At 42.8% G+C, this 23,957-nt stretch overlaps 7 non-coding genes across 7 annotated transcripts; all 7 read right to left on the bottom strand.

Annotated features, from left to right (window-relative positions):
• Nucleotides 1–4,883: 4,883 nt before the first annotated feature.
• On the bottom strand, nt 4,884–4,957 carry TRNAI-AAU (transfer RNA isoleucine (anticodon AAU)). Its single transcript has one exon. It is a non-coding gene; the product is annotated as a tRNA-Ile (tRNA).
• A 3,098-nt stretch (nt 4,958–8,055) lies between these two features.
• TRNAI-AAU (transfer RNA isoleucine (anticodon AAU)) lies at nt 8,056–8,129 on the bottom strand. The gene has a single exon. It is a non-coding gene; the product is annotated as a tRNA-Ile (tRNA).
• Nucleotides 8,130–10,398: 2,269 nt separating this feature from the next.
• Nucleotides 10,399–10,472, bottom strand: TRNAI-AAU (transfer RNA isoleucine (anticodon AAU)). Its single transcript has one exon. It is a non-coding gene; the product is annotated as a tRNA-Ile (tRNA).
• A 1,512-nt stretch (nt 10,473–11,984) lies between these two features.
• On the bottom strand, nt 11,985–12,058 carry TRNAI-AAU (transfer RNA isoleucine (anticodon AAU)). The gene has a single exon. It is a non-coding gene; the product is annotated as a tRNA-Ile (tRNA).
• Nucleotides 12,059–13,521: 1,463 nt separating this feature from the next.
• On the bottom strand, nt 13,522–13,595 carry TRNAI-AAU (transfer RNA isoleucine (anticodon AAU)). The gene has a single exon. It is a non-coding gene; the product is annotated as a tRNA-Ile (tRNA).
• A 5,399-nt stretch (nt 13,596–18,994) lies between these two features.
• TRNAI-AAU (transfer RNA isoleucine (anticodon AAU)) lies at nt 18,995–19,068 on the bottom strand. The gene has a single exon. It is a non-coding gene; the product is annotated as a tRNA-Ile (tRNA).
• Nucleotides 19,069–21,318: 2,250 nt separating this feature from the next.
• TRNAI-AAU (transfer RNA isoleucine (anticodon AAU)) lies at nt 21,319–21,392 on the bottom strand. The gene has a single exon. It is a non-coding gene; the product is annotated as a tRNA-Ile (tRNA).
• Nucleotides 21,393–23,957: the final 2,565 nt, after the last annotated feature.

Raw genomic sequence — 23,957 nt, 5'->3', positions numbered from 1 at the left:
TCCTCACAACAACATTGGTTATGTCCGCAGCAGTACTGACCCGTGACTATGTATGCACAGCTGCTTCCAACAAAACAGCAATCTTGTGTTAGTAACTCTAAAGCTGTGAGTGCCAATTCTGCATCAATCTCATGCTTCTGCAGAAATATTTCCCAAAATGACAAAGTGGCCAATACAGGGATCGAACCCGTGACCTTGGCGTTATTAGCACCACGCTCTAACGGGCCAGCTGAGAGTCCTGTTTCTGACTGGAGCATAAGAGGAAGGCCAGTTGCATGGGGATTTTTTCTTCCCTTGGAAAAATGATGCCTAACTCATTCACACATAAAACCCTTATCCTCACAACAACCTAAAGAAAAACTACATGTGATCTGAAGGAAATTCATGAATATGACAATTATCTTCAAACTGACTTGTAGCCTGCATCACATTTAAGTAGAACTGGGACAAAGAAGGTTAAATGCATCTCATTGGTCATTTCCCACAGCAGTACTGACCTGTGACCATTTATGGACTGCTGCTTCCAACAAAACAGCAAACTAGTCATAGTAAATCTAAAGTTGTGGGTGGGAATTCTGCATCAATCTCATGTTTCTGCAGAAATATTTCCCAAATTGACAAAGTGGCCAATACTGGGATCAAATTCGCTAACTTGGCGTGATTAGCACCATGCTCAGTCAGAAAAAGTATGCCTTCTGACTGGAGCATAGGAGGGAGGCCAGTTGCAGGGGGGAGTTTTCTTCCCTTGAAAGAAAATGCCTAACTCATTCACAAATACAACCCTTATCCTCACAACAACATTGGTTATGTCCCGCAGCAGTACTGACCCGTGACCATGTATGCACAGCTGCTTCCAACAAAACAGCAATCTTGTGTTAGTAACTCTGAAGCTGTGAGTGCCAATTCTGCATCAATCTCATGCTTCTGCAGAAATATTTCCCAAAATGACAAAGTGGCCAATACGGGGATCGAACCCGTGACCTTGGCGTTATTAGCACCACGCTCTAACCGGCCAGCTGAGAGTCCTTTTTCTGACTGGAGCATAAGAGGGAGGCCAGTTGCAGGGGGATTTTTTCTTCCCTTGGAAAAAAAAATGCCTAACTCATTCACACATAAAACCCTTATCCTCACAACAACCTAAAGAAAAACTACATGTGATCTGAAGGAAATTCATGAATATGACAATTATCTTCAAACTGACTTGTAGCCTGCATCACATTTAAGTAGAACTGGGACAAAGAAGGTTAAATGCATCTCATTGGTCATTTCCCACAGCAGTACTGACCTGTGACCATTTATGGACTACTGCTTCCAACAAAACAGCAAACTGGTCATAGTAAATCTAAAGTTGTGGGTGGGAATTCTGCATCAATCTCATGCTTCTGCAGAAATATTTCCCAAATTGACAAAGTGGCCAATACTGGGATCAAATTCGCTAACTTGGCGTGAATAGCACCATGCTCAGTCAGAAAAAGTATGCCTTCTGACTGGAGCATAGGAGGGAGGCCAGTTGCAGGGGGGAGTTTTCTTCCCTTGAAAGAAAATGCCTAACTCATTCACAAATACAACCCTTATCCTCACAACAACATTGGTTATGTCCGCAGCAGTACTGACCCGTGACTATGTATGCACAGCTGCTTCCAACAAAACAGCAATCTTGTGTTAGTAACTCTAAAGCTGTGAGTGCCAATTCTGCATCAATCTCATGCTTCTGCAGAAATATTTCCCAAAATGACAAAGTGGCCAATACGGGGATCAAACCTGTGACCTTGGCGTGATTAGCACCACGCTCTAACCAACTGAGCTAACCAGCCAGCTGAGAGGCATATTTCTGACTGGAGCATAAGAGGGAGGCCAGTTGCAGGGGGATTTTTTCTTCCCTTGGAAAAAAATGCCTAACTCATTCACACATAAAACCCTTATCCTCACAACAACCTAAAGAAAAACTACATGTGATCTGAAGGAAATTCACGAATATGACAATTATCTTCAAACTGACTTGTAGCCTGCATCACATTTAAGTAGAACTGGGACAAAGAAGGTTAAATGCATCTCATTGGTCATTTCCCACAGCAGTACTGACCTGTGACCATTTATGGACTGCTGCTTCCAACAAAACAGCAAACTAGTCATAGTAAATCTAAAGCTGTGGGTGGGAATTCTGCATCAATCTCATGCTTCTGCAGAAATATTTCCCAAATTGACAAAGTGGCCAATACTGGGATCAAATTCGCTGACTTGGCGTGATTAGCACCATGCTCAGTCAGAAAAAGTATGCCTTCTGACTGGAGCATAGGAGGGAGGCCAGTTGCTGGGGGTAGCTTTCTTCCCTTGAAAGAAAATGCCTAACTCATTCACAAATACAACCCTTATCCTCACAACAACATTGGTTATGTCCCGCAGCAGTACTGACCCGTGACCATGTATGCACAGCTGCTACCAACAAAACCGCAATCTTGTGTTAGTAACTCTAAAGCTGTGAGTGCCAATTCTGCATCAATCTCATGCTTCTGCAGAAATATTTCCCAAAATGACAAAGTGGCCAATACAGGGATCCCACCCGTGACCTTGGCGTTATTAGCACCACGCTCTAACCAACTGAGCTAACCGGCCAGCTGAAATTCTTTTTCCCTTGGAAAAAAAATGTCTAACTCATTCACACATAAAACCCTTATCCTCACAACAACTAAAGAAAAACTACATGTGATCTGAAGGAAATTCATGAATATGACAATTATCTTCAAACTGACTTGTAGCCTGCATCACATTTAAGTAGAACTGGGACAAAGAAGGTTAAATGCATCTCATTGGTCATTTCCCACAGCAGTACTGACCTGTGACCATTTATGGACTGCTGCTTCCAACAAAACAGCAAACTAGTCATAGTAAATCTAAAGCTGTGGGTGGGAATTCTGCATCAATCTCATGCTTCTGCAGAAATATTTCCCAAATTGACAAAGTGGCCAATACTGGGATCAAATCCGCTAACTTGGCGTGATTAGCACCATGCTCAGTCAGAAAAAGTATGCCTTCTGACTGGAGCATAGGAGGGAGGCCAGTTGCAGGGGGGAGTTTTCTTCCCTTGAAAGAAAATGCCTAACTCATTCACAAATACAACCCTTATCCTCACCACAACATTGGTTATGTCCGCAGCAGTACTGACCCGTGACTATGTATGCACAGCTGCTTCCAACAAAACAGCAATCTTGTGTTAGTAACTCTAAAGCTGTGAGTGCCAATTCTGCATCAATCTCATGCTTCTGCAGAAATATTTCCCAAAATGACAAAGTGGCCAATACGGGCATCGAACCCGTGACCTTGGCGTTATTAGTACGACGCTCTAACCAACTGAGCTAACCGTCCAGCTGAGAGTCCTGTTTCTGACCGGAGCATAAGAGGGAGGCCAGTTGCAGGGCGATTTTTTCTTCCCTTGGAAAAAAAATGCCTAAGTCATTCACACATAAAACCCTTATCCTCACAACAACCTAAAGAAAAACTACATGTGATCTGAAGGAAATTCATGAATATGACAATTATCTTCAAACTGACTTGTAGCCTGCATCACATTTAAGTAGAACTGGGACAAAGAAGGTTAAATGCATCTCATTGGTCATTTCCCACAGCAGTACTGACCTGTGACCATTTATGGACTGCTGCTTCCAACAAAACAGCAAACTAGTCATAGTAAATCTAAAGCTGTGGGTGGGAATTCTGCATCAATCTCATGCGTCTGCAGAAATATTTTCCAAATTGACAAAGTGGCCAATACTGGGATCAAATCCGCTAACTTGGCGTGATTAGCACCATGCTCAGTCAGAAAAAGTATGCCTTCTGACTGGAGCATAGGAGGGAGGCCAGTTGCAGGGGGGAGTTTTCTTCCCTTGAAAGAAAATGCCTAACTCATTCACAAATACAACCCTTATCCTCACAAAAACATTGGTTATGTCCCGCAGCAGTACTGACCCGTGACCATGTATGCACAGCTGCTTCCAACAAAACAGCAATCTTGTGTTAGTAACTCTAAAGCTGTGAGTGCCAATTCTGCATCAATCTCATGCTTCTGCAGAAATATTTCCCAAAATGACAAGGAGGCCAATACGGGGACCCGTGACCTTGCCATTATTAGCACCACGCTCTAACCAAATGAGCTAAACAGCCAGCTGAGAGTTTTGTTTCTGACTCAAGCATAAGCAGGAGGCCAGTTGTAGGGGGATGTTTTCTTCCCTTGGAAAAAAAATGCCTAACTCATTCACACAGACAACCCTTATCCTCACAACAACCTAAAGAAAAACTCCATGTGATCTGAAGGAAATTCATGAATATTACAATTATCTTCAAACTGACTTGTGGCCTGCATCACATTTAGGTAGTACTGCGACAAAGAAGGTTAAATGCATCTCATTGGTCATTTCCCACAGCAGTACTGACCTGTGACCATTTATGGACTGCTGCTTCCAACAAAACAGCAAACTTGTCATAGTAAATCTAAAGCTGTGGGTGGGAATTCTGCATCAATCTAATGCTTCTGCAGACATTTTTCCCAAATTGACAATGTGGCCAATACTGGGATCAAATTCACTAACTTGGCGTGATTAGCAGCATGCTCAGTCAGAAAAAGTATGCCTTCTGACTGGAGCATAGGAGGGAGGCCAGTTGCAGGGGGGAGTTTTCTTTCCTTGAAAGAAAATGCCTAACTCATTCACAAATACAACCCTTATCCTCACCACAACATTGGTTATGTCCACAGCAGTACTGACCCGTGACTATGTATGCACAGCTGCTTCCAACAAAACAGCAATCTTGTGTTAGTAACTCTAAAGCTGTGAGTGCCAATTCTGCATCAATCTCATCCTTCTGCAGAAATATTTCCCAAAATGACAAAGTGGCCAATACGGGGATCGAACCCGTGACCTTGGCGTTATTAGCACCACACTCTAACCAACTGAGCTAACCGGCCAGCTGAGAGGCATATTAATGACTGGACCATAAGAGGGAGGCCAGTTGCAGGGGGGTTTTTTCTTCCCTTGGAAAAAAAATGCCTAACTCATTCACACATAAAACCCTTATCCTCACAACAACCTAAAGAAAAACTACATGTGATCTGAAGGAAATTCATTAATATGACAATTATCTTCAAACTGACTTGTAGCCTGCATCACATTTAAGTAGAACTGGGACAAAGAAGGTTAAATGCATCTCATTGGTCATTTCCCACAGCAGTACTGACCTGTGACCATTTATGGGCTGCTTCTTCCAACAACACAGCAAACTTGTCATAGTAAATCTAAAGCTGTGCGTGGGAATTCTGCATCAATCTCATGCTTCTGCAGAAATATTTCCCAAATTGACAAAGTGGCCAATACTGGGATCAAATTCGCTAACTTGGCGTGATTAGCACCATGCTCAGTCAGAAAAAGTATGCCTTCTGACTGGAGCATAGGAGGGAGGCCAGTTGCAGGGGGGAGTTTTCTTCCCTTGAAAGAAAATGCCTAACTCATTCACAAATACAACCCTTATCCTCACAACAACATTGGTTATGTCCGCAGCAGTACTGACCCGTGACTATGTATGCACAGCTGCTTCCAACAAAACAGCAATCTTGTGTTAGTAACTCTAAAGCTGTGAGTGCCAATTCTGCATCAATCTCATGCTTCTGCAGAAATATTTCCCAAAATGACAAAGTGGCCAATACGGGGATCGAACCCGTGACCTTGGCGTTATTAGCACCACGCTCTAACGGGCCAGCTGAGAGTCCTGTTTCTGACTGGAGCATAAGAGGAAGGCCAGTTGCATGGGGATTTTTTCTTCCCTTGGAAAAATGATGCCTAACTCATTCACACACAAAACCCTTATCCTCACAACAACCTAAAGAAAAACTACATGTGATCTGAAGGAAATTCATGAATATGACAATTATCTTCAAACTGACTTGTAGCCTGCATCACATTTAAGTAGAACTGGGACAAAGAAGGTTAAATGCATCTCATTGGTCATTTCCCACAGCAGTACTGACCTGTGACCATTTATGGACTGCAGCTTCCAACAAAACAGCAAACTAGTCATAGTAAATCTAAAGTTGTGGGTGGGAATTCTGCATCAATCTCATGTTTCTGCAGAAATATTTCCCAAATTGACAAAGTGGCCAATACTGGGATCAAATTCGCTAACTTGGCGTGATTAGCACCATGCTCAGTCAGAAAAAGTATGCCTTCTGACTGGAGCATAGGAGGGAGGCCAGTTGCAGGGGGGAGTTTTCTTCCCTTGAAAGAAAATGCCTAACTCATTCACAAATACAACCCTTATCCTCACAACAACATTGGTTATGTCCCGCAGCAGTACTGACCCGTGACCATGTATGCACAGCTGCTTCCAACAAAACAGCAATCTTGTGTTAGTAACTCTGAAGCTGTGAGTGCCAATTCTGCATCAATCTCATGCTTCTGCAGAAATATTTCCCAAAATGACAAAGTGGCCAATACGGGGATCGAACCCGTGACCTTGGCGTTATTAGCACCACGCTCTAACCGGCCAGCTGAGAGTCCTTTTTCTGACTGGAGCATAAGAGGGAGGCCAGTTGCAGGGGGATTTTTTCTTCCCTTGGAAAAAAAAATGCCTAACTCATTCACACATAAAACCCTTATCCTCACAACAACCTAAAGAAAAACTACATGTGATCTGAAGGAAATTCATGAATATGACAATTATCTTCAAACTGACTTGTAGCCTGCATCACATTTAAGTAGAACTGGGACAAAGAAGGTTAAATCCATCTCATTGGTCATTTCCCACAGCAGTACTGACCTGTGACCATTTATGGACTACTGCTTCCAACAAAACAGCAAACTGGTCATAGTAAATCTAAAGTTGTGGGTGGGAATTCTGCATCAATCTCATGCTTCTGCAGAAATATTTCCCAAATTGACAAAGTGGCCAAAACTGGGATCAAATTCGCTAACTTGGCGTGAATAGCACCATGCTCAGTCAGAAAAAGTATGCCTTCTGACTGGAGCATAGGAGGGAGGCCAGTTGCAGGGGGGAGTTTTCTTCCCTTGAAAGAAAATGCCTAACTCATTCACAAATACAACCCTTATCCTCACAACAACATTGGTTATGTCCGCAGCAGTACTGACCCGTGACTATGTATGCACAGCTGCTTCCAACAAAACAGCAATCTTGTGTTAGTAACTCTAAAGCTGTGAGTGCCAATTCTGCATCAATCTCATGCTTCTGCAGAAATATTTCCCAAAATGACAAAGTGGCCAATACGGGGATCAAACCTGTGACCTTGGCGTGATTAGCACCACGCTCTAACCAACTGAGCTAACCAGCCAGCTGAGAGGCATATTTCTGACTGGAGCATAAGAGGGAGGCTAGTTGCAGGGGGATTTTTTCTTCCCTTGGAAAAAAATGCCTAACTCATTCACACATAAAACCCTTATCCTCACAACAACCTAAAGAAAAACTACATGTGATCTGAAGGAAATTCACGAATATGACAATTATCTTCAAACTGACTTGTAGCCTGCATCACATTTAAGTAGAACTGGGACAAAGAAGGTTAAATGCATCTCATTGGTCATTTCCCACAGCAGTACTGACCTGTGACCATTTATGGACTGCTGCTTCCAACAAAACAGCAAACTAGTCATAGTAAATCTAAAGCTGTGGGTGGGAATTCTGCATCAATCTCATGCTTCTGCAGAAATATTTCCCAAATTGACAAAGTGGCCAATACTGGGATCAAATTCGCTGACTTGGCGTGATTAGCACCATGCTCAGTCAGAAAAAGTATGCCTTCTGACTGGAGCATAGGAGGGAGGCCAGTTGCTGGGGGTAGTTTTCTTCCCTTGAAAGAAAATGCCTAACTCATTCACAAATACAACCCTTATCCTCACAACAACATTGGTTATGTCCCGCAGCAGTACTGACCCGTGACCATGTATGCACAGCTGCTACCAACAAAACCGCAATCTTGTGTTAGTAACTCTAAAGCTGTGAGTGCCAATTCTGCATCAATCTCATGCTTCTGCAGAAATATTTCCCAAAATGACAAAGTGGCCAATACGGGGATCCAACCCGTGACCTTGGCGTTATTAGCACCACGCTCTAACCAACTGAGCTAACCGGCCAGCTGAAATTCTTTTTCCCTTGGAAAAAAAATGTCTAACTCATTCACACATAAAACCCTTATCCTCACAACAACTAAAGAAAAACTACATGTGATCTGAAGGAAATTCATGAATATGACAATTATCTTCAAACTGACTTGTAGCCTGCATCACATTTAAGTAGAACTGGGACAAAGAAGGTTAAATGCATCTCATTGGTCATTTCCCACAGCAGTACTGACCTGTGACCATTTATGGACTGCTGCTTCCAACAAAACAGCAAACTAGTCATAGTAAATCTAAAGCTGTGGGTGGGAATTCTGCATCAATCTCATGCTTCTGCAGAAATATTTCCCAAATTGACAAAGTGGCCAATACTGGGATCAAATTCGCTAACTTGGCGTGATTAGCACCATGCTCAGTCAGAAAAAGTATGCCTTCTGACTGGAGCATAGGAGGGAGGCCAGTTGCAGGGGGGAGTTTTCTTCCCTTGAAAGAAAATGCCTAACTCATTCACAAATACAACCCTTATCCTCACCACAACATTGGTTATGTCCGCAGCAGTACTGACCCGTGACTATGTATGCACAGCTGCTTCCAACAAAACAGCAATCTTGTGTTAGTAACTCTAAAGCTGTGAGTGCCAATTCTGCATCAATCTCATGCTTCTGCAGAAATATTTCCCAAAATGACAAAGTGGCCAATACGGGCATCGAACCCGTGACCTTGGCGTTATTAGTACGACGCTCTAACCAACTGAGCCAACCGTCTAGCTTAGAGTCCTGTTTCTGACCGGAGCATAAGAGGGAGGCCAGTTGCAGGGCGATTTTTTCTTCCCTTGGAAAAAAAATGCCTAAGTCATTCACACATAAAACCCTTATCCTCACAACAACCTAAAGAAAAACTACATGTGATCTGAAGGAAATTCATGAATATGACAATTATCTTCAAACTGACTTGTAGCCTGCATCACATTTAAGTAGAACTGGGACAAAGAAGGTTAAATGCATCTCATTGGTCATTTCCCACAGCAGTACTGACCTGTGACCATTTATGGACTGCTGCTTCCAACAAAACAGCAAACTAGTCATAGTAAATCTAAAGCTGTGGGTGGGAATTCTGCATCAATCTCATGCTTCTGCAGAAATATTTTCCAAATTGACAAAGTGGCCAATACTGGGATCAAATCCGCTAACTTGGCGTGATTAGCACCATGCTCAGTCAGAAAAAGTATGCCTTCTGACTGGAGCATAGGAGGGAGGCCAGTTGCAGGGGGGAGTTTTCTTCCCTTGAAAGAAAATGCCTAACTCATTCACAAATACAACCCTTATCCTCACAAAAACATTGGTTATGTCCCGCAGCAGTACTGACCCGTGACCATGTATGCACAGCTGCTTCCAACAAAACAGCAATCTTGTGTTAGTAACTCTAAAGCTGTGAGTGCCAATTCTGCATCAATCTCATGCTTCTGCAGAAATATTTCCCAAAATGACAAGGAGGCCAATACGGGGACCCGTGACCTTGCCATTATTAGCACCACGCTCTAACCAAATGAGCTAAACAGCCAGCTGAGAGTTTTGTTTCTGACTCAAGCATAAGCAGGAGGCCAGTTGTAGGGGGATGTTTTCTTCCCTTGGAAAGAAAATGCCTAACTCATTCACACAGACAACCCTTATCCTCACAACAACCTAAAGAAAAACTCCATGTGATCTGAAGGAAATTCATGAATATTACAATTATCTTCAAACTGACTTGTGGCCTGCATCACATTTAGGTAGTACTGCGACAAAGAAGGTTAAATGCATCTCATTGGTCATTTCCCACAGCAGTACTGACCTGTGACCATTTATGGACTGCTGCTTCCAACAAAACAGCAAACTTGTCATAGTAAATCTAAAGCTGTGGGTGGGAATTCTGCATCAATCTAATGCTTCTGCAGACATTTTTCCCAAATTGACAAAGTGGCCAATACTGGGATCAAATTCACTAACTTGGCGTGATTAGCACCATGCTCAGTCAGAAAAAGTATGCTTCTGACTGGAGCATAGGAGGGAGGCCATTTGCAGGGGGGAGTTTTCTTTCCTTGAAAGAAAATGCCTAACTCATTCACAAATACAACCCTTATCCTCACCACAACATTGGTTATGTCCGCAGCAGTACTGACCCGTGACTATGTATGCACAGCTGCTTCCAACAAAACAGCAATCTTGTGTTATTAACTCTAAAGCTGTGAGTGCCAATTCTGCATCAATCTCATCCTTCTGCAGAAATATTTCCCAAAATGACAAAGTGGCCAATACGGGGATCGAACCCATGACCTTGGCGTTATTAGCACCACACTCTAACCAACTGAGCTAACCGGCCAGCTGAGAGGCATATTAATGACTGGACCATAAGAGGGAGGCCAGTTGCAGGGGGGTTTTTTCTTCCCTTGGAAAAAAAATGCCTAACTCATTCACACATAAAACCCTTATCCTCACAACAACCTAAAGAAAAACTACATGTGATCTGAAGGAAATTCATTAATATGACAATTATCTTCAAACTGACTTGTAGCCTGCATCACATTTAAGTAGAACTGGGACAAAGAAGGTTAAATGCATCTCATTGGTCATTTCCCACAGCAGTACTGACCTGTGACCATTATGGGCTGCTGCTTCCAACAACACAGCAAACTTGTCATAGTAAATCTAAAGCTGTGCGTGGGAATTCTGCATCAATCTCATGCTTCTGCAGAAATATTTCCCAAATTGACAAAGTGGCCAATACTGGGATCAAATTCGCTAACTTGGCGTGATTAGCACCATGCTCAGTCAGAAAAAGTATGCCTTCTGACTGGAGCATAGGAGGGAGGCCAGTTGCAGGGGGGAGTTTTCTTCCCTTGAAAGAAAATGCCTAACTCATTCACAAATACAACCCTTATCCTCACAACAACATTGGTTATGTCCCGCAGCAGTACTGACCCGTGACCATGTATGCACAGCTGCTTCCAACAAAACAGCAATCTTGTGTTAGTAACTCTAAAGCTGTGAGTGCCAATTCTGCATCAATCTCATGCTTCTGCAGAAATATTTCCCAAAATGACAAAGTGGCCAATACAGGGATCGAACCCGTGACCTTGGCGTTATTAGCACCACGCTCTAACCGGCCAGCTGAGAGTCCTTTTTCTGACTGGAGCATAAGAGGGAGGCCAGTTGCAGGGGGATTTTTTCTTCCCTTGGAAAAAAAATGCCTAACTCATTCACACATAAAACCCTTATCCTCACAACAACCTAAAGAAAAACTACATGTGATCTGAAGGAAATTCACGAATATGACAATTATCTTCAAACTGACTTGTAGCCTGCATCACATTTAAGTAGAACTGGGACAAAGAAGGTTAAATGCATCTCATTGGTCATTTCCCACAGCAGTACTGACCTGTGACCATTTATGGACTGCTGCTTCCAACAAAACAGCAAACTAGTCATAGTAAATCTAAAGCTGTGGGTGGGAATTCTGCATCAATCTCATGCTTCTGCAGAAATATTTCCCAAATTGACAAAGTGGCCAATACTGGGATCAAATTCGCTGACTTGGCGTGATTAGCACCATGCTCAGTCAGAAAAAGTATGCCTTCTGACTGGAGCATAGGAGGGAGGCCAGTTGCTGGGGGTAGTTTTCTTCCCTTGAAAGAAAATGCCTAACTCATTCACAAATACAACCCTTATCCTCACAACAACATTGGTTATGTCCCGCAGCAGTACTGACCCGTGACCATGTATGCACAGCTGCTACCAACAAAACAGCAATCTTGTGTTAGTAACTCTAAAGCTGTGAGTGCCAATTCTGCATCAATCTCATGCTTCTGCAGAAATATTTCCCAAAATGACAAAGTGGCCAATACGGGGATCCAACCCGTGACCTTGGCGTTATTAGCACCACGCTCTAACCAACTGAGCTAACCGGCCAGCTGAAATTCTTTTTCCGTTGGAAAAAAAATGCCTAACTCATTCACACATAAAACCCTTATCCTCACAACAACCTAAAGAAAAACTACATGTGATCTGAAGGAAATTCATGAATATGACAATTATCTTCAAACTGACTTGTAGCCTGCATCACATTTAAGTAGAACTGGGACAAAGAAGGTTAAATGCATCTCATTGGTCATTTCCCACAGCAGTACTGACCTGTGACCATTTATGGACTGCTGCTTCCAACAAAACAGCAAACTAGTCATAGTAAATCTAAAGCTGTGGGTGGGAATTCTGCATCAATCTCATGCTTCTGCAGAAATATTTCCCAAATTGACAAAGTGGCCAATACTGGGATCAAATTCGCTAACTTGGCGTGATTAGCACCATGCTCAGTCAGAAAAAGTATGCCTTCTGACTGGAGCATAGGAGGGAGGCCAGTTGCAGGGGGGAGTTTTCTTCCCTTGAAAGAAAATGCCTAACTCATTCACAAACACAACCCTTATCCTCACAACAACATTGGTTATGTCCGCAGCAGTACTGACCCGTGACTATGTATGCAAAGCTGCTTCCAACAAAACAGCAATCTTGTGTTAGTAACTCTAAAGCTGTGAGTGCCAATTCTGCATCAATCTCATGCTTCTGCAGAAATATTTCCCAAAATGACAAAGTGGCCAATACGAGGATCGAACCCGTGACCTTGGCGTTAGTAGCACCACGCTCTAACCGGCCAGCTGAGAGTCCTGTTTCTGACTGGAGCATAAGAGGAAGGCCAGTTGCAGGGGGATTTTTTCTTCCCTTGGAAAAAAAATGCCTAAGTCATTCACACATAAAACCCTTATCCTCACAACAACCTAAAGAAAAACTACATGTGATCTGAAGGAAATTCATGAATATGACAATTATCTTCAAACTGACTTGTAGCCTGCATCACATTTAAGTAGAACTGGGACAAAGAAGGTTAAATGCATCTCATTGGTCATTTCCCACAGCAGTACTGACCTGTGACCATTTATGGATTGCTGCTTCCAACAAAACAGTAAACTAGTCATAGTAAATCTAAAGTTGTGGGTGGGAATTCTGCATCAATCTCATGCTTCTGCAGAAATATTTCCCAAATTGACAAAGTGGCCAATACTGGGATCAAATTCGCTAACTTGGCGTGATTAGCACCATGCTCAGTCAGAAAAAGTAAGCCTTCTGACTGGAGCATAGGAGGGAGGCCAGTTGCAGGGGGGAGTTTTCTTCCCTTGAAAGAAAATGCCTAACTCATTCACAAATACAACCCTTATCCTCACCACAACATTGGTTATGTCCGCAGCAGTACTGACCCGTGACTATGTATGCACAGCTGCTTCCAACAAAACAGCAATCTTGTGTTATTAACTCTAAAGCTGTGAGTGCCAATTCTGCATCAATCTCATCCTTCTGCAGAAATATTTCCCAAAATGACAAAGTGGCCAATACGGGGATCGAACCCGTGACCTTGGCGTTATTAGCACCACACTCTAACCAACTGAGCTAACCGGCCAGCTGAGAGGCATATTAATGACTGGACCATAAGAGGGAGGCCAGTTGCAGGGGGGTTTTTTCTTCCCTTGGAAAAAAAATGCCTAACTCATTCACACATAAAACCCTTATCCTCACAACAACCTAAAGAAAAACTACATGTGATCTGAAGGAAATTCATTAATATGACAATTATCTTCAAACTGACTTGTAGCCTGCATCACATTTAAGTAGAACTGGGACAAAGAAGGTTAAATGCATCTCATTGGTCATTTCCCACAGCAGTACTGACCTGTGACCATTTATGGGCTGCTGCTTCCAACAACACAGCAAACTTGTCATAGTAAATCTAAAGCTGTGCGTGGGAATTCTGCATCAATCTCATGCTTCTGCAGAAATATTTCCCAAATTGACAAAGTGGCCAATACTGGGATCAAATTCGCTAACTTGGCGTGATTAGCACCATGCTCAGTCAGAAAAAGTATGCCTTCTGACTGGAGCATAGGAGGGAGGCCAGTTGCAGGGGGGAGTTTTCTTCCCTTGAAAGAAAATGCCTAACTCATTCACAAATACAACCCTTATCCTCACAACAACATTGGTTATGTCCGCAGCAGTACTGACCCGTGACTATGTATGCACAGCTGCTTCCAACAAAACAGCAATCTTGTGTTAGTAACTCTAAAGCTGTGAGTGCCAATTCTGCATCAATCTCATGCTTCTGCAGAAATATTTCCCAAAATGACAAAGTGGCCAATACGGGGATCGAACCCGTGACCTTGGCGTTATTAGCACCACGCTCTAACGGGCCAGCTGAGAGTCCTGTTTCTGACTAGAGCATAAGAGGAAGGCCAGTTGCATGGGGATTTTTTCTTCCCTTGGAAAAATGATGCCTAACTCATTCACACATAAAACCCTTATCCTCACAACAACTTAAAGAAAAACTACATGTGATCTGAAGGAAATTCATGAATATGACAATTATCTTCAAACTGACTTGTAGCCTGCATCACATTTAAGTAGAACTGGGACAAAGAAGGTTAAATGCATCTCATTGGTCATTTCCCACAGCAGTACTGACCTGTGACCATTTATGGACTGCTGCTTCCAACAAAACAGCAAACTAGTCATAGTAAATCTAAAGTTGTGGGTGGGAATTCTGCATCAATCTCATGCTTCTGCAGAAATATTTCCCAAATTGACAAAGTGGCCAATACTGGGATCAAATTCGCTAACTTGGCGTGATTAGCACCATGCTCAGTCAGAAAAAGTATGCCTTCTGACTGGAGCATAGGAGGGAGGCCAGTTGCAGGGGGGAGTTTTCTTCCCTTGAAAGAAAATGCCTAACTCATTCACAAATACAACCCTTATCCTCACAACAACATTGGTTATGTCCCGCAGCAGTACTGACCCGTGACCATGTATGCACAGCTGCTTCCAACAAAACAGCAATCTTGTGTTAGTAACTCTAAAGCTGTGAGTGCCAATTCTGCATCAATCTCATGCTTCTGCAGAAATATTTCCCAAAATGACAAAGTGGCCAATACGGGGATCGAACCCGTGACCTTGGCGTTATTAGCACCACGCTCTAACCGGCCAGCTGAGAGTCCTTTTTCTGACTGGAGCATAAGAGGGAGGCCAGTTGCAGGGGGATTTTTTCTTCCCTTGGAAAAAAAATGCCTAACTCATTCACACATAAAACCCTTATCCTCACAACAACCTAAAGAAAAACTACATGTGATCTGAAGGAAATTCATGAATATGACAATTATCTTCAAACTGACTTGTAGCCTGCATCACATTTAAGTAGAACTGGGACAAAGAAGGTTAAATGCATCTCATTGGTCATTTCCCACAGCAGTACTGACCTGTGACCATTTATGGACTGCTGCTTCCAACAAAACAGCAAACTGGTCATAGTAAATCTAAAGTCGTGGGTGGGAATTCTGCATCAATCTCATGCTTCTGCAGAAATATTTCCCAAATTGACAAAGTGGCCAATACTGGGATCAAATTCGCTAACTTGGCGTGATTAGCACCATGCTCAGTCAGAAAAAGTATGCCTTCTGACTGGAGCATAGGAGGGAGGCCAGTTGCAGGGGGGAGTTTTCTTCCCTTGAAAGAAAATGCCTAACTCATTCACAAATACAACCCTTATCCTCACAACAACATTGGTTATGTCCGCAGCAGTACTGACCCGTGACTATGTATGCACAGCTGCTTCCAACAAAACAGCAATCTTGTGTTAGTAACTCTAAAGCTGTGAGTGCCAATTCTGCATCAATCTCATGCTTCTGCAGAAATATTTCCCAAAATGACAAAGTGGCCAATACGGGGATCAAACCTGTGACCTTGGCATGATTAGCACCACGCTCTAACCAACTGAGCTAACCGGCCAGCTGAGAGGCATATTTCTGACTGGAGCATAAGAGGGAGGCCAGTTGCAGGGGGATTTTTTCTTCCCTTGGAAAAAAATGCCTAACTCATTCACACATAAAACCCTTATCCTCACCACAACCTAAAGAAAAACTACATGTGATCTGAAGGAAATTCACGAATATGATAATTATCTTCAAACTGACTTGTAGCCTGCATCACATTTAAGTAGAACTGGGACAAAGAAGGTTAAATGCATCTCATTGGTCATTTCCCACAGCAGTACTGACCTGTGACCATTTATGGACTGCTGCTTCCAACAAAACAGCAAACTAGTCATAGTAAATCTAAAGCTGTGGGTGGGAATTCTGCATCAATCTCATGCTTCTGCAGAAATATTTCCCAAATTGACAAAGTGGCCAATACTGGGATCAAATTCGCTGACTTGGCGTGATTAGCACCATGCTCAGTCAGAAAAAGTATGCCTTCTGACTGGAGCATAGGAGGGAGGCCAGTTGCTGGGGGTAGTTTTCTTCCCTTGAAAGAAAATGCCTAACTCATTCACAAATACAACCCTTATCCTCACAACAACATTGGTTATGTCCCGCAGCAGTACTGACCCGTGACCATGTATGCACAGCTGCTACCAACAAAACAGCAATCTTGTGTTAGTAACTCTAAAGCTGTGAGTGCCAATTCTGCATCAATCTCATGCTTCTGCAGAAATATTTCCCAAAATGACAAAGTGGCCAATACGGGGATCCAACCCGTGACATTGGCGTTATTAGCACCACGCTCTAACCAACTGAGCTAACCGGCCAGCTGAAATTCTTTTTCCCTTGGAAAAAAAATGCCTAACTCATTCACACATAAAACCCTTATCCTCACAACAACCTAAAGAAAAACTACATGTGATCTGAAGGAAATTCATGAATATGACAATTATCTTCAAACTGACTTGTAGCCTGCATCACATTTAAGTAGAACTGGGACAAAGAAGGTTAAATGCATCTCATTGGTCATTTCCCACAGCAGTACTGACCTGTGACCATTTATGGACTGCTGCTTCCAACAAAACAGCAAACTAGTCATAGTAAATCTAAAGCTGTGGGTGGGAATTCTGCATCAATCTCATGCTTCTGCAGAAATATTTCCCAAATTGACAAAGTGGCCAATACTGGGATCAAATTCGCTAACTTGGCGTGATTAGCACCATGCTCAGTCAGAAAAAGTATGCCTTCTGACTGGAGCATAGGAGGGAGGCCAGTTGCAGGGGGGAGTTTTCTTCCCTTGAAAGAAAATGCCTAACTCATTCACAAATACAACCCTTATCCTCACAACAACATTGGTTATGTCCGCAGCAGTACTGACCCGTGACTATGTATGCACAGCTGCTTCCAACAAAACAGCAATCTTGTGTTAGTAACTCTAAAGCTGTGAGTGCCAATTCTGCATCAATCTCATGCTTCTGCAGAAATATTTCCCAAAATGACAAAGTGGCCAATACGAGGATCGAACCCGTGACCTTGGCGTTAGTAGCACCACGCTCTAACCGGCCAGCTGAGAGTCCTGTTTCTGACTGGAGCATAAGAGGGAGGCCAGTTGCAGGGGATTTTTTCTTCCCTTGGAAAAAAAATGCCTAAGTCATTCACACATAAAACCCTTATCCTCACAACAACCTAAAGAAAAACTACATGTGATCTGAAGGAAATTCATGAATATGACAATTATCTTCAAACTGACTTGTAGCCTGCATCACATTTAAGTAGAACTGGGACAAAGAAGGTTAAATGCATCTCATTGGTCATTTCCCACAGCAGTACTGACCTGTGACCATTTATGGACTGCTGCTTCCAACAAAACAGTAAACTAGTCATAGTAAATCTAAAGTTGTGGGTGGGAATTCTGCATCAATCTCATGCTTCTGCAGAAATATTTCCCAAATTGACAAAGTGGCCAATACTGGGATCAAATTCGCTAACTTGGCGTGATTAGCACCATGCTCAGTCAGAAAAAGTATGCCTTCTGACTGGAGCATAGGAGGGAGGCCAGTTGCAGGGGGGAGTTTTCTTCCCTTGAAAGAAAATGCCTAACTCATTCACAAATACAACCCTTATCCTCACAACAACATTGGTTATGTCTGCAACAGTACTGACCCGTGACTATGTATGCACAACTGCTTCCAACAAAACAGCAATCTTGTGTTAGTAACTCTAAAGCTGTGAGTGCCAATTCTGCATCAATCTCATGCTTCTGCAGAAATATTTCCCAAAATGACAAAGTGGCCAATACGAGGATCGAACCCGTGACCTTGGCGTTAGTAGCACCACGCTCTAACCGGCCAGCTGAGAGTCCTGTTTCTGACTGGAGCATAAGAGGGAGGCCAGTTGCAGGGGGATTTTTTCTTCCCTTGGAAAAAAAATGCCTAAGTCATTCACACATAAAACCCTTATCCTCACAACAACCTAAAGAAAAACTACATGTGATCTGAAGGAAATTCATGAATATGACAATTATCTTCAAACTGACTTGTAGCCTGCATCACATTTAAGTAGAACTGGGACAAAGAAGGTTAAATGCATCTCATTGGTCATTTCCCACAGCAGTACTGACCTGTGACCATTTATGGACTGCTGCTTCCAACAAAACAGTAAACTAGTCATAGTAAATCTAAAGTTGTGGGTGGGAATTCTGCATCAATCTCATGCTTCTGCAGAAATATTTCCCAAATTGACAAAGTGGCCAATACTGGGATCAAATTCGCTAACTTGGCGTGATTAGCACCATGCTCAGTCAGAAAAAGTATGCCTTCTGACTGGAGCATAGGAGGGAGGCCAGTTGCAGGGGGGAGTTTTCTTCCCTTGAAAGAAAATGCCTAACTCATTCACAAATACAACCCTTATCCTCACAACAACATTGGTTATGTCCCGCAGCAGTACTGACCCGTGACCATGTATCAGCAATCTTGTGTTAGTACCTCTAAAGCTGTGAGTGCCAATTCTGCATCAATCTGATGCTTCTGCAGAAATATTTCCCAAAATGACAAAGTGGCCAATACGGGGATCGAACCCGTGACCTTGGCGTTATTAGCACCACGCTCTAACCTACTGAGCTAACCGGCCAGCTGAGAGTCTTTTTCCCTTGGAAAAAAAATGCCTAACTCATTCACACATAAAACCCTTATCCTCACAACAACCTAAAGAAAAACTACATGTGATCTGAAGGAAATTCATGAATATGACAATTATCTTCAAACTGACTTGTAGCCTGCATCACATTTAAGTAGAACTGGGACAAAGAAGGTTAAATGCATCTCATTGGTCATTTCCCACAGCAGTACTGACCTGTGACCATTTATGGACTGCTGCTTCCAACAAAACAGCAAACTAGTCATAGTAAATCTAAAGCTGTGGGTGGGAATTCTGCATCAAGCTCATGCTTCTGCAGAAATATTTCCCAAATTGACAAAGTGGCCAATACTGGGATCAAATTCGCTAACTTGGCGTGATTAGCACCATGCTCAGTCAGAAAAAGTATGCCTTCTGACTGGAGCATAGGAGGGAGGCCAGTTGCAGGGGGGAGTTTTCTTCCCTTGAAAGAAAATGCCTAACTCATTCACAAATACAACCCTTATCCTCACAACAACATTGGTTATGTCCGCAGCAGTACTGACCCGTGACTATGTATGCACAGCTGCTTCCAACAAAACAGCAATCTTGTGTTAGTAACTCTAAAGCTGTGAGTGCCAATTCTGCATCAATCTCATGCTTCTGCAGAAATATTTCCCAAAATGACAAAGTGGCCAATACGGGGATCGAACCCGTGACCTTGGCGTTATTAGCACCACGCTCTAACGGGCCAGCTGAGAGTCCTGTTTCTGACTGGAGCATAAGAGGAAGGCCAGTTGCAGGGGGATTTTTTCTTCCCTTGGAAAAAAAATGCCTAACTCATTCACACATAAAACCCTTATCCTCACAACAACCTAAAGAAAAACTACATGTGATCTGAAGGAAATTCATGAATATGACAATTATCTTCAAACTGACTTGTAGCCTGCATCACATTTAAGTAGAACTGGGACAAAGAAGGTTAAATGCATCTCATTGGTCATTTCCCACAGCAGTACTGACCTGTGACCATTTATGGACTGCTGCTTCCAACAAAACAGCAAACTAGTCATAGTAAATCTAAAGTTGTGGGTGGGAATTCTGCATCAATCTCATGCTTCTGCAGAAATATTTCCCAAATTGACAAAGTGGCCAATACTGGGATCAAATTCGCTAACTTGGCGTGATTAGCACCATGCGCAGTCAGAAAAAGTATGCCTTCTGACTGGAGCATAGGAGGGAGGCCAGTTGCAGGGGGGAGTTTTCTTCCCTTGAAAGAAAATGCCTAACTCATTCACAAATACAACCCTTATCCTCACAACAACATTGGTTATGTCCCGCAGCAGTACTGACCCGTGACCATGTATGCACAGCTGCTTCCAACAAAACAGCAATCTTGTGTTAGTAACTCTAAAGCTGTGAGTGCCAATTCTGCATCAATCTCATGCTTCTGCAGAAATATTTCCCAAAATGACAAAGTGGCCAATACGGGGATCGAACCTGTGACCTTGGCGTTATTAGCACCACGCTCTAACCGGCCAGCTGAGAGTCCTTTTTCTGACTGGAGCATAAGAGGGAGGCCAGTTGCAGGGGGATTTTTTCTTCCCTTGGAAAAAAAATGCCTAACTCATTCACACATAAAACCCTTATCCTCACAACAACCTAAAGAAAAACTACATGTGATCTGAAGGAAATTCATGAATATGACAATTATCTTCAAACTGACTTGTAGCCTGCATCACATTTAAGTAGAACTGGGACAAAGAAGGTTAAATGCATCTCATTGGTCATTTCCCACAGCAGTACTGACCTGTGACCATTTATGGACTGCTGCTTCCAACAAAACAGCAAACTGGTCATAGTAAATCTAAAGTTGTGGGTGGGAATTCTGCATCAATCTCATGCTTCTGCAGAAATATTTCCCAAATTGACAAAGTGGCCAATACTGGGATCAAATTCGCTAACTTGGCGTGATTAGCACCATGCTCAGTCAGAAAAAGTATGCCTTCTGACTGGAGCATAGGAGGGAGGCCAGTTGCAGGGGGGAGTTTTCTTCCCTTGAAAGAAAATGCCTAACTCATTCACAAATACAACCCTTATCCTCACAACAACATTGGTTATGTCCGCAGCAGTACTGACCCGTGACTATGTATGCACAGCTGCTTCCAACAAAACAGCAATCTTGTGTTAGTAACTCTAAAGCTGTGAGTGCCAATTCTGCATCAATCTCATGCTTCTGCAGAAATATTTCCCAAAATGACAAAGTGACCAATACAGGGATCAAACCTGTGACCTTGGCGTTATTAGCACCACGCTCTAACCAACTGAGCTAACCGGCCAGCTGAGAGGCATATTTCTGACTGGAGCATAAGAGGGAGGCCAGTTGCATGGGGATTTTTTCTTCCCTCGGAAAAAAATGCCTAACTCATTCACACATAAAACCCTTATCCTCACAACAACCTAAAGAAAAACTACATGTGATCTGAAGGAAATTCACGAATATGACAATTATCTTCAAACTGACTTGTAGCCTGTATCACATTTAAGTAGAACTGGGACAAAGAAGGTTAAATGCATCTCATTGGTCATTTCCCACAGCAGTACTGACCTGTGACCATTTATGGACTGCTGCTTCCAACAAAACAGCAACCTAGTCATAGTAAATCTAAAGCTGTGAGTGCCAATTCTGCATCAATCTCATCCTTCTGCAGAAATATTTCCCAAAAAGACAAAGTGGCCAATACGGGGATCGAACCCGTGACCGTCCAGCTGAGAGGCTATTTCTAACTGGAGCATAAGAGGGAGGCCAGTTGCAGGGGGATTTTTTCTTCCCTTGGAAAAAAAATGCCTAACTCATTCACACATAAAACCCTTATCCTCACAACAACCTAAAGAAAAACTACATGTGATCTGAAGGAAATTCACGAATATGACAATTATCTTCAAACTGACTTGTAGCCTGCATCACATTTAAGTAGAACTGGGACAAAGAAGGTTAAATGCATCTCATTGGTCATTTCCCACAGCAGTACTGACCTGTGACCATTTATGGACTGCTGCTTCCAACAAAACAGGAAACTAGTCATAGTAAATCTAAAGCTGTGGGTGGGAATTCTGCATCAATCTCATGCTTCTGCAGAAATATTTCCCAAATTGACAAAGTGGCCAATACTGGGATCACATTCGCTAACTTGGCGTGATTAGCACCATGCTCAGTCAGAAAAAGTATGCCTTCTGACTGGAGCATAGGAGGGAGGACAGTTGCAGGGGGAAGCTTTCTTCCCTTGAAAGAAAATGCCTAACTCATTCACAAATACAACCCTTATCCTCACAACAACATTGGTTATGTCCCGCAGCAGTACTGACCCGTGATCATGTATGCACAGCTGCTTCCAACAAAACAGCAATCTTGTGTTAGTAACTCTAAAGCTGTGAGTGCCAATTCTGCATCAATCTCATGCTTCTGCAGAAATATTTCCCAAAATGACAAAGTGGCCAATACGGGCATCGAACCCGTGACCTTGGCGTTATTAGTACGACGCTCTAACCAACTGAGCTAACCGTCCAGCTGAGAGTCCTGTTTCTGACTGGAGCATAAGAGGGAGGCCAGTTGCAGGGCGATTTTTTCTTCCCTTGGAAAAAAAATGCCTAAGTCATTCAAACAACAAACCCTTATCCTCACAACAACCTAAAGAAAAACTACATGTGATCTGAAGGAAATTCATGAATATGACAATTATCTTCAAACTGACTTGTAGCCTGCATCACATTTAAGTAGAACTGGGACAAAGAAGGTTAAATGCATCTCATTGGTCATTTCCCACAGCAGTACTGACCTGTGACCATTTATGGACTGCTGCTTCCAACAAAACAGCAAACTAGTCATAGTAAATCTAAAGCTGTGGGTGGGAATTCTGCATCAATCTCATGCTTCTGCAGAAATATTTTCCAAATTGACAAAGTGGCCAATACTGGGATCAAATCCGCTAACTTGGCGTGATTAGCACCATGCTCAGTCAGAAAAAGTATGCCTTCTGACTGGAGCATAGGAGGGAGGCCAGTTGCAGGGGGGAGTTTTCTTCCCTTGAAAGAAAATGCCTAACTCATTCACAAATACAACCCTTATCCTCACAACAACATTGGTTATGTCCCGCAGTAGTACTGACCCGTGACCATGTATGCACAGCTGCTTCCAACAAAACAGCAATCTTGTGTTAGTAACTCTAAAGCTGTGAGTGCCAATTCTGCATCAATCTCATGCTTCTGCAGAAATATTTCCCAAAATGACAAGGAGGCCAATACGGGGACCCGTGACCTTGCCATTATTAGCACCACGCTCTAACCAAATGAGCTAAACAGCCAGCTGAGAGTTTTGTTTCTGACCCAAGCATAAACAGGAGGCCAGTTGTAGGGGGATGTTTTCTTCCCTTGGAAAAAAAATGCCTAACTCATTCACACAGACAACCCTTATCCTCACAACAACCTAAAGAAAAACTCCATGTGATCTGAAGGAAATTCATGAATATTACAATTATCTTCAAACTGACTTGTGGCCTGCATCACATTTAGGTAGTACTGCGACAAAGAAGGTTAAATGCATCTCATTGGTCATTTCCCACAGCAGTACTGACCTGTGACCATTTATGGACTGCTGCTTCCAACAAAACAGCAAACTTGTCATAGTAAATCTAAAGCTGTGGGTGGGAATTCTGCATCAATCTAATGCTTCTGCAGACATTTTTCCCAAATTGACAAAGTGGCCAATACTGGGATCAAATTCACTAACTTGGCGTGATTAGCACCATGCTCAGTCAGAAAAAGTATGCTTCTGACTGGAGCATAGGAGGGAGGCCAGTTGCAGGGGGGAGTTTTCTTTCCTTGAAAGAAAATGCCTAACTCATTCA

This window comes from Ambystoma mexicanum, chromosome 1p, assembly GCF_040938575.1.
Source record: "Ambystoma mexicanum isolate Mex_15411 chromosome 1p, UKY_AmexF1_1, whole genome shotgun sequence".
In the NCBI taxonomy this organism is placed as follows: domain Eukaryota; kingdom Metazoa; phylum Chordata; class Amphibia; order Caudata; family Ambystomatidae; genus Ambystoma; species Ambystoma mexicanum.
The sequence above is the reverse complement of the archived record's forward strand: the minus strand, read 5'-3'. Positions and strand labels throughout refer to the sequence as shown.